This window comes from Ursus arctos, unplaced genomic scaffold (assembly GCF_023065955.2).
Source record: "Ursus arctos isolate Adak ecotype North America unplaced genomic scaffold, UrsArc2.0 scaffold_2, whole genome shotgun sequence".
Lineage (NCBI taxonomy): Eukaryota > Metazoa > Chordata > Mammalia > Carnivora > Ursidae > Ursus > Ursus arctos.
The window spans coordinates 53,700,731-53,715,525 of record NW_026622874.1 but is presented as its reverse complement, the minus strand read 5'-3'; the positions used below and the strand labels follow the sequence as shown (position 1 = coordinate 53,715,525).

The following is a 14,795-nucleotide window of genomic DNA, read 5'->3' as shown; positions in this document are numbered from 1 at the left end:
TATCAACAGAGTTACCCTCACAAATGATACAGCAAAGAGCATGCACTGTGGTCAATTTCTTGTGGGGTTGTACCAGGGCCTGGAACCAGACTCAGGAGCCAGACTGCCAGGTTGTAATCCCAGCTCTGCCATTTACCAAACAGGTGAGATGGGGCAAATTACTCACCTTCTGCTACCTTGTATTAATTATTTTCCAAACATCCCATAATCTATTCGCTCAAACAGATCTGCCATCTTCCCGCTGCACACCTCTTTCTTGGAGCCCCACTTGCACCCCTTCCGCTACAGGCCTGTCGCTTGTCAGACCTGCTCTGCAGGCATCCTGGTGCTCCTTTCCAGCTCTCTCCTATGCTGGGGAGTAATTTTGGCATCTTCTTTCTTGCTTTACACAGTTGTTTTGCTGAAGCATTTTCACTGATAGCTTCCTAAGAAAGAATACAGAGGGAAATATTGTGTGTGTGTGTGTGTGTGTTTACATTTTCTGCAAGACAAAATTATTTTAAATAGCAAATATTTTATCTTTATGATAGATAGATAATTTGGAAGGAAATAGAATTCTAAGTTGAAAAATGTTGTCACTCAGAACTTTTCAGGCTTTGTTCCACTGTCTTTTAAGATTCAGTTGCTGTTAAAAAACTAAGATCATTCTTGTGCATTTGACTGTTTTCCTCCTCTCTTGTGGAAGCTTCTAGAATCTCTTTTAGATTTTAAGTATCATCAGTTTTACTATGACCTACCTGAGGTTTTGTCTTTATTCACTCATTGTACTAGCTACTTCCATGTATCTTTTCAATACGGAGACACATAAGTTTCAGTTCTGGAAATTTAAAAAATTGCTTCTTTGATAATATCTTCTCTTCATTTTTTTCTTTTCTCTTTATGTAACTCTTAATTATTAGTTGCTGAACTCTGGAGATGAGTCTCTATTTTTTTATCTTTTCTCTCCCCTTTCCTTTTTTCTTTTTTTTTTTTTTTTTTTTTTAGATTTATTTATTTGACAGAGAGACAGCCAGCGAGAGAGGGAACACAGAGGAGTGGGAGAGGAAGAAGGAGGCTCCCAGCGGAGCAGCCTGATACGGGACTTGATCCCGGAACGCCGGGATCGCACCCTGAGCCGAACGCAGAAGCTTAATGACTGCGCCACCCAGGCGCCCCTCCCCTTTCCTTTTTTAAAACGAAATTTGTTCTACTTTGAGATTACCTTAACCCTTACAGCCTTCTATTTAATTTTTTAATTTCAATTTTTATATTTAATAGATAAGAATTCTTTCTTGTTCTTTGATCCTTTTTCATAGTGACCTGTATCTATATTATGGACTCAGTTTTTTTGTACATCTTCAAGGATATATTACATATTTTTTAAAGTTTACTTTGAATTTCTGCATTGACTCTGATCCATCTAGGTCCTCTTTGTCTATTTGAGTTTTAGTCGTTTATTTTGTTGGTTTTGGTCTCTGTGTCTCTGGTGCGTATTTTCCTCAAATGTCTCTGATTCTTGTCATTTATATCTAAGAGTGAGCTACTCAAACAATGCTGGTACTGAAAGCATGAGCAGAGGTGGTGACTGACGGGGACCATTGTAGGTTTTTGGTGGGTGGTTGACCTACCCTTTCCATTGAGGAGTCCAGCATGTTTATCTAGAGACTTTTTTTCCTGTGGCCATCCAGAAAAAAAATCAGCTTCTGCCAGAAATGGAGGGATAGGGTAGGTGTAGAGGGAATAGCATGGGTTTGACCGCTGAGAAACCTATAGACCTAGAATCAGGGAGAGAGAGAGGAGCTGAGAGAAGGCCATTCCCAGCCCTCTGTTTTTCTTCCAAATTAAAAGTCTCTCGTGTGTGTGTATGCATTTTGTAGGGAGGGTAGTTTAATAGTAGCTACATGGTTGTATGAGGTATGGGCAGAAACTGGGATCCAAACCTTCCCCTGAACTCCATCTTCTGCCAAACCTAGATCCTTTAAGTTCTGAGCCTTTCTGGGGTTTTGAAGGGTGAATTGGCTCACTTCTTGTCATTTCCCTGGATAATAGGTGCTTAGATTTTTTCATTATCCTACTCTGTTTCCATTTACTGTCAAAAAATGCATCTAAAACTTTTACCTACTCTTGTCTTTCCCCCCTCATTCTCTTTATCTTTATGAACTAATAATTTCCTCCTCTTGCTCCTCCTCCTCCTCCCCCTTCTTCTGACACTGGGGAAAGATGGTGTTAAATGCATGTGTCTATATGCTAATTCTTCAGCTGCATGACAAGTGGAAAAGATGCTGGATGTGTTTTTGTCTTAATGAGTCAAACTGCCAGGCCCATTCTGATCAGGAGAATCCCGTGGAATATCACCTCGACCACCCTGGGTAGTTCCTGCAAAATTATGTAATTAACTTTCATTTACTTTGTAATGATTTTTTTTAATTTTAATAATATTTTTTTATTATATTATGCTAGTCACCACACAGTACATCCCTAGTTTTTGATGTAAAGTTCCATGATTCATTACTTGCGTGTAACACCGATCTGACTTTTTAAAACATTAGAGTCGCTTTGCAGAGGGTCCTCAAAATGGTGAATTGAGATTTTGTCAAGTTGGCAAGAAATTGATGGATATGAGAGTAGGTTGTGTTCAGTTTGTGGTTTGATGCTATGGAAACCAATTTGTGTGCTGTTCTGAGATTAAACATATCCAATGTTCAGAATGTGTAATGTAGTAATTAACAACTTCTTCACATGATTCCAATAACTGTAAAAAATTAGTCATATTCCCTTCACCCTCCTTCTGTATACATCTCAGGAAAAATAGGGAAAATTGTAGTTGAAAAGGAAGAATAAAATGCAGCTTCAAATCTTGGAAAAGAAGATGTCCGCTTGTCTAAACAAGCTGTCATAAAGATATTAGGGATAGCAATATAATGATAATAGCTTCTATTTATCGAGTGACCAGTTCAAGTATTTTGCTAAGTTTCAAAAATATCTATTTTAGGCATCGAAAAGCCTTATGTAATAGGTATTATCTACATGTTTACACGTGGAAATGAGGCTCACAAAAATTACGAGGCTCGGTGAAGGTCCAGAAGGGATTTGGATGACAGTTTGAACTTCCCTAAATCCTGCGTACTCCATATTGCAGTAGGGAGTGATGAAAAGGACATTCATTCATCAACTTTTGAAAAATTGTTGGTGACTTCCCTTGGGAATCATCTGTCTCCATAGTATTCATTCTACTCTGCCACCTCACCTCAGGGAACAGAGTGAAGATACTTGGTATTATTTGTAACCAGATTTTCAAATATCTTGAGCTCTCTTTAAGGTGCAAGTTTATCTGTGATTTCTTCTCTCTCATTTTTTTTTTTCTGGTATGATTTTTAGAAATGTCTAGGGAGATTTTGAGTGCTTTCTTACATCTGTGATGAAAATCTGATTTAGAAAGTCTCCATTTGAAGGAAGTATAAATCTCACTGCGAAAAACCCTCTCGACTCGGTTTTCTCCACACAGTTGAAAATACTGTTCATGACAGGATGGCTACGCTACAATTCAACCCACATCCTATAAAGAAATTCAACTTGTCAAAACTGGCTTGTTAAATAAGCTTGGAACCGCTATCTGAATAACAAACTAGATCCGAACTTGGATAGCAAACTTCAGTTTTATGGGTCTTCCAATGACCTCATTGTTATAACATATGAGTACATCAGGTTTCCTTATCCATCAGGAAAGTCCTCCACTTTGTGTGTCAGATGACTCAGAAAACACACAAATGTCTCCCATGCTGAAAGATAAGCAGGTTCTGGATTTTCTCCATCTAGCGTCCCTTACAGCTATACGTCAAAGCAATATCATCTCCAAGTCAGGTCTTGACTCCCCAGCGTATATACCTCGCAGTTCATCTGGGCATCAGACCCCTTACTTCACAGTCAGCCTCATTCCTTTCTTTTCTTTTCAGAAATAGGCTGCATGTGCTGGCAGGCAGTCATATAGGAGCATCAGTAACACTATGCAATCCTGTCCCGTCAGGGATCCCCCCGCCATCACTATCCTCTCCTGACTACAGTTGGAATATTGCCCAGATTCAAGGATGTCATCCCAACAAGCAGTATCTTCCAGCTGCCGTGAGGGGAGGCAAAGGCACGCAAGCCCTTCATTCCCTTCCCAAGGCTGTACGAGAAAAGGCAGTCAAGTGAGAACACTATTGACATGGGATTTCTGGAAGAGCCCTACCAGCCATACCCTCTTTCAAGACTGTACCTCCTCTCATGCTCCTTCTCTTGGCTCAACCTGAGGACTTCCAGTCCCCAGACATTTGGCAATGTCTAGAGACACATTTGATCATCGTAACTGGGGCAGGGGTTGGGGGAGAAGCTACTGGTGTTTAGTGGGTAGAGGCTAGGGAGGCTGCTCAACTTCCTATGATGCACAGAACAGTTTCCACTACAACGAATTATTTGGCTCCAAGCATCAGTAGTGCAGCGGCTGAAAAACCCAGTCGTAGGTCCAGAGGCAAGTAGACAAAAATGTCAGGGTGTCATCTATTCTTTCCCAATCCACAAATCATATATTAAGTGCTTTTTATGTGGCAAAGATTGTGCTCAAGATCAAAGAGATAAAAAGGAATTTCACAAGTTAGAGAGGGAATAAAGAATGTGGGGCAAGAGACCTGACTCGGGTACCAGACTCTCTGGGTTCAAATCCCAGCTCTGTCACTTACGAGCTGTGTGGAATTTGGCAAATTCCTCTTTGGGCATCATTTTCTCCTCTGTAAAATACCCCCAAACAACAGTGCATACATGATAAGCTTGTAGCGATGATTAAATGAATTATATATAGAAGTGCTTTGAACAGGCCTGCTATATAGTAAGCTTTACCCCCCACCCCCAACTTAACCCCCTTCCTACCACTTAAGGTGTCTCAGACACATGATGAATTTCTCAAAAAAAAAAAAAAAAAGAAGAAGCCTGGTTTCCCTGCAAAGAGATGAGGCTCAGCAGCAATGGGGTTAATGGAGAAGACCCTAGGATCCTGGGGTTAATGGAGAAGACCCTAGGGTCCTAGGGTTATGTTATATTCTAGTTCTGACCTTGTCAAGAGCCTTGGAAAAATGACTTATACAGGCCTGGCCTCCATTTCCTTATGTGCAGAATGGGGACATGGGCACCTGCAAAATCCTCACGTTGCCAGAAGGATAAAGTGATATTATGAACGTGAAAACTATTCAAAAATTTATTATCACAGATTTGAACTTTGAGGATAATATTTATTCTTACATATTTCACATCTTCCTGCATTCCCACATCCCTTCCAAAACTTAAAAAAATGAATTTTCCATCTCCCTGAAAGCAGTCAAACTGGAAAAGTCTAGCTTATTTGAAGTCCTCAAATTTGTTTCTGGACATAAGCCAATGGATTGAATTAATTTTCAAAGCTTTGCTAGGCTATTTTGAAAAATCACAATGATAATTCTCTGGTTTTAAGAGATGAGATTAGATATACTATATCGATTATTTAAGCCAATTAGTCAAATGCCTTCAGGTGAGCAGTCATCTGAACATGAGTCATTGTGTGAGTGACAGTCAAACCAAGTGAGGAATAGTGTCAGACACAGCAGGTGTTTGAAGCCTTAGGCGGGCTCTGTTGTGTTTTCCAGTTTCTGAGCCTATAAAACGCTTCCCTACATCTCTTAGTTCTCACTGGAACCGGCTGATCCTCGTATGACATCCTGACTTGAGCCTGCTCTGCTTCTCGTCTCACTTCCTGTTTGTGTCATCTGTATGGAACAAAGCCCAGGTTTAGACAAGCAAAATGATTTCTAAATCCACAGCCTGGTTCTCCCTTTCTCTCTCCCTCTCTAAGCACATGCTGTTTTCTGTGATCTGTGATCAAGGGAACACTTCAGCTACACTCCATTTACAGCACAAATATGTACTGACCACAATCAATGAACAGTCTCACCTCCAGGTGAAAGGAGCTGTCAAAATGCATCATAATGGACACATGTCCACCTCGTAAAGCTTCCAATAGAAATACCATAGGAAGAGAGCATGACCCCTTGTGAAATTAGTTGTCCCAATTGAGGATTACAGAGGATTAGGTGGGAGTAAACTATGTTGGCTATGCTGTCACTGCTCTGTCAGGACAGAAAGAGCCCCGTTTTCAAGCACCAGTGCCCTTCCCAGATGTTAGGCTTATTTTTACCAACTGCTTATATCTACTGTTGAAGTCCTCCAGTTTGCTTCTTTGGTCATCATAGTTCATTTTCCCTTGGACCTGGGCAGAAACAAATATGATAGGCATTGGGGTGATTTCACAAGTCCATGGTGCAACTTGGTATTCATGTAATAAAAGCCATTTAGCACCAACCCCACTGTTGGGACAGTAACTGGTATAAGACCCTTCTATTTCTATCCCTGAACTCCTGCAATTCATAGTGAAGGCTGCTGCACCCTGTATATGTCCTTTGGGAGATTTCCTCCTGTACCCCCTTTTCTACTTCTTTTGCAAACTGACGTTCAGGCATTATGTAGAAGTGAAACTGACTGATTTTCCCATCCAATATGCAACATGGTCCCCACTCAAAGCAAAATCAGTCTTTACTTGTCATTTCCTCCAGAGGCCTTTAAGACTATATTATTACATGTGTGCAAATATGGCAATTTACACATAGCCCCACCCCCAGAGGCAAGACAGGGCTCCACCCACGGGGGCAAGAAGCAATGCCACATGATCTCAGTCCACAGACCACTCAGAGTTTCCGTTAGGATATTGGAGGGATTTTTGCTCAATTTACCCTGTGGCTGACTTGATTCTATGCTTTAGACAATGGATGCTTTTTTAAAGAATATGTTATTGGCTTTTTTTTTTTTAAGTCCACAGCAAATGTAAAAATTGATTTCCTTCTCTGCTTTTTCTTAATTCCAAATAATGCTGTGTGTATTGCTGCTGCCTCAAGGAGCAGGAAGACCATAATTTACCAGATGTGAGGCTATTAGGCCTTCATTTCCTGAAGCAATGAATTAGCAACTCTTTTTCCCTGTCACAGAAAATTGTCACCAAAATAGTCCAAGACACAATGGCAAGTCCAATTAATGCTTAGTTTCTTCAAGAAGACCCAGCTGAAAAATGAATTGACTGAGCGAGAGGAAAATTGGATAGGAAATCACCCAGATCCAAAGGGAGGGGAGCTGCAGGAGACATTATTTAATTTTATATATTCTATATCATAAACGTTCCAAACAATTGCATAAGGATTATCTTTTTCTACTAGTCAAGATGAAAAATCACAGACAATATCTTTGATGTTGCTTGCTCCAATTCTCTGGAAGAAAAAACTTCAATTTTTCTTTTGAAAAAGCAGCAGCAGAAAGATCAAGTTCAAGGGTTCAAGACTTTTCTGGTTGGAATAGTGTTCTGGGGACAAAGAGTAAAGCTAGAGTCTGGAAACTTGAGCTTTAAGATGAGTTTAATACTTTTAATTTATATTTAATTTTATATTATATTTCATATTATATTTAATTTTCTATGAATAACTTAATGTTTATGATGGTTAATAACTGGAGAAGAAACATGCATTTTATTCACCTATCGCTTCCCTTAATAGGTAGTATAGTCTTGACCTACTCTATGACATATCCTTAAGATTTATGTAGGTTTATAATTTGCTTTTAGAAGAAAATGTTCTTTGAAATTGACTTTGCTATTTTCACTTAATGAAATAATGGAGAATGGAAAATCTACTTAAAATTTGATGAGAACAATATGGATTAGAATTGGTACCATTTAGTCCATGTTTCCAAATACATGGGGAGTTACGGATGCATTTCTCGTTTGTGCATTGAGTTGATAATCATTTCTAAATTATACAAGATCACCTTGGAGATGCTTAAGAGGTGAAGTCACAACTTTTGCCCTTGAGAAACTTGGGACACCAGTGGGGAGCTTGGAGGGGTATCCCTGAAGCATCTGGAGAAGAATTACCAGGCAGCACACAGGAGAGCAGGGCCAGTGTGGTAGAGTTATGGACACTGGAGTCAAAGACATTTGAAATGAGAAGTTTGCTGTGGGTTGAGAACAGTCAGGAAAGTCTTGCATTTTTTTCCCTAAGGAATTGCCCAAAGTAAGGAGGAGAAGAGTGGGTGGAGGCAGGAAAGGAGAGGAAAACTGAGAATATATGCTGAACACCATCTCTGAAAATCTCAATATCTTCCTTTCAGTTTATAAAAAGGTTTTCATGAGACTGAAGGGGTGATGAGAATTACTTAGAAGAAATAACTCTTATTGATGAAACAATACAGAAGAAAAAAAGAGTTATCCTTTGAAGAATAGTATATAAAACTCATAGTAATAAAATCATTTTCAAAGCCCGATATAAGAGGAAGGCATGTGAACTTTTAGAGAGTCTTTATGGATCATCTTACATGATAATGTCAGGAAAACACATCCTTTTGCTGGCTCTTGAAGACCAGGAATCCTTGAAATTAAATATAGGAGATAGAACCCACCTCCTGAAACATGCCGATTAATTCCACTTAGGTCCTAAAAAACACAAAACTAAGTCTTTCATGCTTCCAGTTTTCTTCGGGTGAATGACAAGGGCCACATTTTCTATTTTATAATTTCTGGGTCTCCTCCTGTGTCCCAGTCTCTGCCCCGGATCAATTAGTCAGGCTGTTGTTCCTCTTTATAAGCAGCGAGCTTACCTTTCTTTATTCGGGCATGCTGTGGTCAGTGCCTGAAATAACTGACTTTACCGCCCCACTTCATTGCATTTTTGTTCAAAATCCTTCCATTTTCAAGATCTGGCTCAAATTCTATAGGCAAGTTCTTCTGGATCGCTTTTCAGCCAGTTAGTCAGCAATACTTATAAACACATTCAAAAAGCCCCATAAGAGATATAGAAAGGAGGGAAGGAAACGTAGAGCTCTTGTTTAGAGAAACCATTCCACTTGAAATGAAGAAAACTGACAAAGGGAAGAATACTTGGGAACACATGTTCAGTGGCACATCACGAGCCCAGAGGAAAAGCATAAATACTGAAGGAATTAGCTTATTCCTTTGGAATTGAAAATGTCCCACCTCCTCCGTCATTAGCCACTTAATTCTATCAATCACACCAGCCAATTGAATCTTCTTAAGCTGTTGTCGTCATTGGGTACCTAAGGAAAACACAAATAAATCAAAGTCAACGCACTTTATTTATTCAGAGTTTAGGGAAAAAATGATATCACAATGTAGGTTCCAATTATGAATGAAGTGTATTGAAAAAGTCTTACATCAAAAACGGTGTGTTGGCAGTTACACATGACATCATATGATAGATACAAGAAGGATTTTATGTTGACACAAACTACTATTTTATTGCAGTCGTATCAAATAAGTTAAGCTTCCTCTTAAGGACTTTAACAAATGTTTACCTTTTCTAGGCAATTACTTAACTTTCCAATTATCCAGAAAGTGAGCTCATATGGACACCAAAACACACTAAATGACCTGAACACATGGTATTAAGAATCAGAGAACTTTGTTTTTTGTTTGCTTGTTAATATTGAATACGAAGGTATGGACTTGACCTTGAGCATTTTGTTAATTACAAAGCTTCTTCTTTTATTTGAAACCAGCTGTACACTTTGCTCTCATAATCCATCCACCCATATAAATGCATGTTTTCAAATGCCACGGCCATTAAACTCTAGCAACCTGGGAAAGAGCATGGCTATTACTGTTTTCACATGTTCAGACTATCCAGAATCAATTTTGTCTGTTTGTTTTTATTCTTGGGAGAATGGGCTGCCTGTGGTCACCCAGGCATTCTCCCTAGGACTCATTCTATCATCGTTTTTGGTAGAATTTTCATTCCTTAGAACATTGCTAAAATAATCAGTACTGTTGTTATCGATCAGATTACTTGATCAAGGTCAAGTTGGATATAGACTCATTTATGGATTTTCTTTTATTAATCTCTTTTCCAAAAATAATAGAACCTCTTATTCAAAGATACGCATCAGAGCATCATGCAGGATGAAAGAGGGCTCCAGATCTTCATTTGTATTTACTGTAAGATCTAGGAATCTGGGTTCATGGAGTGAGATCCATTCCAGCCTCATTGATCATTGCTGCATCTGCTAGGCATCTAACTTCCTGAAACTAGAGTTTTCTCTTGAATCTTTCAACATGTTCTCCTTTTCTTTTGCTTTCAATAGTTCAACTATGATGGGGGGGGGGGTTGCCTGGGTGTCTCAGTCGGTTAAGTGTCCGACCCTTGGTTTCGGCACAGATCATGATCTCAGGGTGGTGAGATCAAAACCTGTATGGGTTTCGAGCTCAGCAGGGAGTCTACTTGAGATTCTCTCCTTCTCCCTCTGCCCCTCCCCACCATTCTCTCTCTCTCTCTCCAAAAAATAAATAGACTACTATTTCTCCCCACTGCAGTTCACTCTGTCTGGAGCTGGGGTTCCTGGGGTTATCCTGTCTTCATCTCTTGCTGTTCCCATGTGGTTTCTCTACCCTTTGGGGTGCAGATGCTATTCAGTAAGTCCTCAGTTCTACTTCAGTAGGAATTGCTCTACATGTAGGCGTCCATTCGGTGTGTTTGTGGAAGAGGAGGGAGTTAAGATGGCGGAGGAGTAGGAGACACCTTTTTCAGCCGGTCCCCCGAGTCGAGCTGGAAAGGTACCAGACCAGCCTAAACAACCACGGAACCAGCCTGAGACACAGGAAGACACATCTAGATCTCTACAAATGAACATCTCCAGCGCTGAGTATTGAGGTACGAAGCGGGGAGCCATGAAACCGTGCACAGATATCGGAAGATAAACGGAAGGGGGAGGGAGCCGCCGCGTTCGGGCACCGCCGGGAAGTGGCAGCCACTTGCACGGGAGAGCGGGCGGGGCTCGCGGACGGCACCGGCAAAACAGCAGACTGAGACCGTGAGCCGGGTGCGCGCGCCACCAGGCATCTCGTGGAACACCGGAATCCCGGAATCCTGGTGCGCTCACTGGATCCAGACTGAGACCGGGAGCTTCCGGAGCGCGCGCGGGGCGGCTGGCGGCTGGCGGCTGGCGGCATTAGAAACACAAAGGACAGAGACGCCGGCCCTGGAGGTGAGGGCTGGGACGCCGGGTGTGGGGCGCACATCCCGGGACGCTGCAGGGTTGAGCAGCACCAACAGAAACAGAGTTAAAGTGGCCAGAACATTAGTAGAGAACGGGCCGCAATCCCTCTGTTCCGTGACAGAGGCTGAAATTTGGCCGCTGCTGCTCTGACTCTCAGAAGAGGCACAGCAGACCGCCAGGGAAAGCTGCCAGAGAACAAAAGCCTGGAAATACCGGCTCAGGGAGTGCCCATCCCCATCCCCCCTCGCAGGGGACGCGGAGACTCTACCCAAACAGGACTGCCTGAGTATCGGCGCAGCAGGCCCCTCCCCCAGAACACAGAAGGCAGGCTGAAAAATCAAGAAGCCCACAACCCGGGCGCCGGGGTGGCGCAGTCACTGAGCGCCTGTCTTTGGCTTAGGGCGTGATCCCGGCGCTCCGGAAAGGAGTCCCTCATCGGGCTCCTCCGCTGGGAGCCTGCTTCTTCCTCTCTCACTCCCCTGCTTCTGTTCCCTCTCTCGCTGGTTGGCTGCCACATAAATAAATAAATAAAATCTTTAAAGAAGAAGCCCACATCCCTAAGATCCCTATAAAACAAGGGGCACGGCCTGGGACCCAGTCAATAATTTGGGCTCTGGAAATCCCGCAACCTCTCCTCATCAGAATGACAAGAAGGAGAAGCCCCCCCCCCCCCCCAGCAAAGAAAAGACAGTGAGTCTGTGGCCTCTGCCACAGAAATAATGGATATGGATGTAACCAAATTATCAGAAATGGAATTCAGAGTAACGATGGTCAAAATGATGAGTAGAATTGAAAAAACTATTAACGAAAAGGTTACTGAGAATATAGAATCCCTAAGGACAGAAATGAGAACGAATCTGACAGAAATTAAAAATTCTATGAGCCAAATGCAGGCAAAACTAGAGGCTCTGACGGCCAGGGTCGCAGAAGCAGAGGAACGGGTTAGTGAATTGGAGGATGGGTTAATAGAGGAAAAAATGAAAATAGAAGATGGTCTTAAAAAAATCCACGCCCACGAATGTAGGTTACGGGAGATTACTGACTCAATGAAACGATCCAATGTTAGAATCATCGGCATCCCCGAGGGGGTGGAGAGAAACAGAGGTCTAGAAGAGATATTTGAACAAATTGTAGCGGAAAACTTCCCTAATCTAGCGAGGGAAACAAACATTTGTGTCCAAGAGGCAGAGAGGACCCCTCCCAAGCTCAACCACGACAAACCTACGCCACGTCACGTCATAGTGCAATTCGCAAATATTAGATGCAAGGATACAGTATTGAAAGCGGCCAGGGCAAAGAAATTTCTCACGTACCAAGGCAAAGGCATCAGAATTACGTCAGACCTGTCTACACAGACCTGGAATGAGAGAAAGGGTTCGGGGAGCATATTTAAAGCTCTTTCAGAGAAAAACATGCAGCCAAGGATCCTTTATCCAGCAAGGCTTTCATTCAGAATTGATGGAGAAATAAAGACATTTCAGAATCGCCAGTCACTAGCCAATTTCGTAACCATGAAACCAGCCCTACAGGAGATATTACGGGGGTTCTATAAAAGTAAAAAGGCCCCAAGAGTGATACAGAACAGAAAGTCACAGCCAATACAAACAAAGACTTTACTGGCAACATGGCATCATTAAAATCATATCTCTCAGTAATCAGTCTTAATGTAAATGGTTTGAACCATCCCATAAAACGCCACAGGGTTGCAGATTGGATAAAAAGAAATGACCCATCCATTTGCTGTCTACAAGAGACTCATTTCGAACCCAAAGATGCATTCAGACTGAGAGTAAGGGGATGGAGTACCATCTTTCACGCAAATGGACCTCAAAAGAAAGCTGGGGTAGCAATTCTCATATCAGATAAACTGGATTTTAAACTACAGACTATAGTTAGAGACGCAGAAGGGCACTATATTATTCTTAAGGGAAGTATTCAACAAGTGGATATGACAATTATAAATATATATGCCCCCAACAGGGGAGCAGCAAGATACACAAGCCAACTCTTAACCAGAATAAAGAGACATATAAATAAAAATACATTAATAGTAGGGGACCTCAACACTCCACTATCAGAAATAGACAGAACACCCTGGCAAAAACTAAGCAAAGAATCAAAGGCTTTGAATGCCATACTCGACGAGTTGGACCTCATAGATATATATAGAACACTACACCCCAGAACCAAAAAATACTCATTCTATTCTAATGCCCATGGAACATTCTCAAGAATAGACCATGTTCTGGGACACAAAACAGGTCTCAACCGATACCAAAAGATTGAAATTATCCCCTGCATATTCTCAGACCACAACGCTCTGAAATTGGAACTCAACCACAAGGAAAAATTTGGAAGAAACTCAAACACTTGGAGACTAAGAACCATCCTGCTCAGGAATGACTCGATAAACCAGGAAATCAAAAATCAAATTAAACAATTTATGGAGACCAATGAGAATGAAAATACAACAGTCCAAACCCTATGGGATACTGCAAAGGCAGTCCTAAGGGGGAAATACATAGCCATCCAAGCCTCACTCAAAAGAATAGAAAAATCTAAAATGCAGTTTTTATATTCTCACCTCAAGAAGCTGGAACAGCAACAGAGGGACAGGCCTAATCCACGCACGAGGAAGCAGTTGATCAAAATTAGAGCTGAAATCAATCAAGCAGAAACCAGAAGTACAGTCGAGCAGATCAACAGGACTAGAAGCTGGTTCTTTGAGAGAATCAATAAAATTGACAGACCACTGGCAAGACTTATCCAAAAGAAAAGAGAAAGGACCCAGATTAATAAAATTATGAATGAAAAAGGAGAGGTCATGACGAGCACCATTGAAATTGGAAGGATTATTAGAAATTTTTATCAACAGCTATATGCCAATAAACTAAGCAATCTGGAAGAGATGGAATCCTTCCTGGAAACCTATAAACTACCAAGATTGAAACCGGAAGAAATTGATTCCTTAAACAGGCCAATTAATTATGAAGAAATTGAGTCAGTGATAAACAACCTTCCAAATAACAAAACTCCAGGCCCAGACGGTTTTCCTGGGGAATTCTACCAAACATTCAAAGAAGAAATAATACCTATTCTCCTAAAGCTATTTCAAAAAATAGAAACAGAAGGAAAGCTACCAAACTCATTCTATGAGGCCAATATTACCTTGATCCCCAAACCAGGCAAAGACCCCCTCAAAAAGGAGAATTACAGACTGATTTCCCTAATGAATATGGACGCCAAAATCCTCAACAAGATACTTGCTAATAGAATCCAACAGTACATTAAAAGGATTATCCATCATGATCAAGTGGGATTCATACCTGGGATGCAAGCGTGGTTCAATATTCGCAAATCAATCAGCGTGATACATCATATCAACAAGAAAAGACTCAGGAACCATATGATCCTGTCAATCGATGCCGAAAAAGCATTTGACAAAATACAGCATCCTTTCCTGATTAAAACCCTTCAGAGTGTAGGAATAGAAGGTACATTTCTCAATCTCATAAAAGCCATCTATGAAAAGCCTACTGGAAATATTATTCTCAATGGGGAAAAGCTGGAAGCCTTTCCCTTAAGATCAGGAACTCGACAAGGATGCCCACTCTCGCCACTATTATTCAACATAGTACTAGAAGTCCTTGCAACAGCAATCAGACGACAAAAAGGGATCAAAGGTATTCAAATCGGCAAAGAAG

The 14,795-nt window shown here is 41.3% G+C and overlaps 1 protein-coding gene across 1 annotated transcript in view; it reads right to left on the bottom strand.

The window, feature by feature from the left end:
* Window positions 1–1,409: 1,409 nt before the first annotated feature.
* The window catches only part of LYPLAL1 (lysophospholipase like 1), a 104,311-nt gene continuing 90,925 nt past the window's right edge, over window positions 1,410–14,795 (bottom strand). The window contains exon 7 of the transcript XR_007191298.2: window positions 1,410–9,135. The gene's annotated coding sequence lies outside the window, so the exon portion shown is untranslated. The remainder of the gene's footprint in view (window positions 9,136–14,795) is intronic.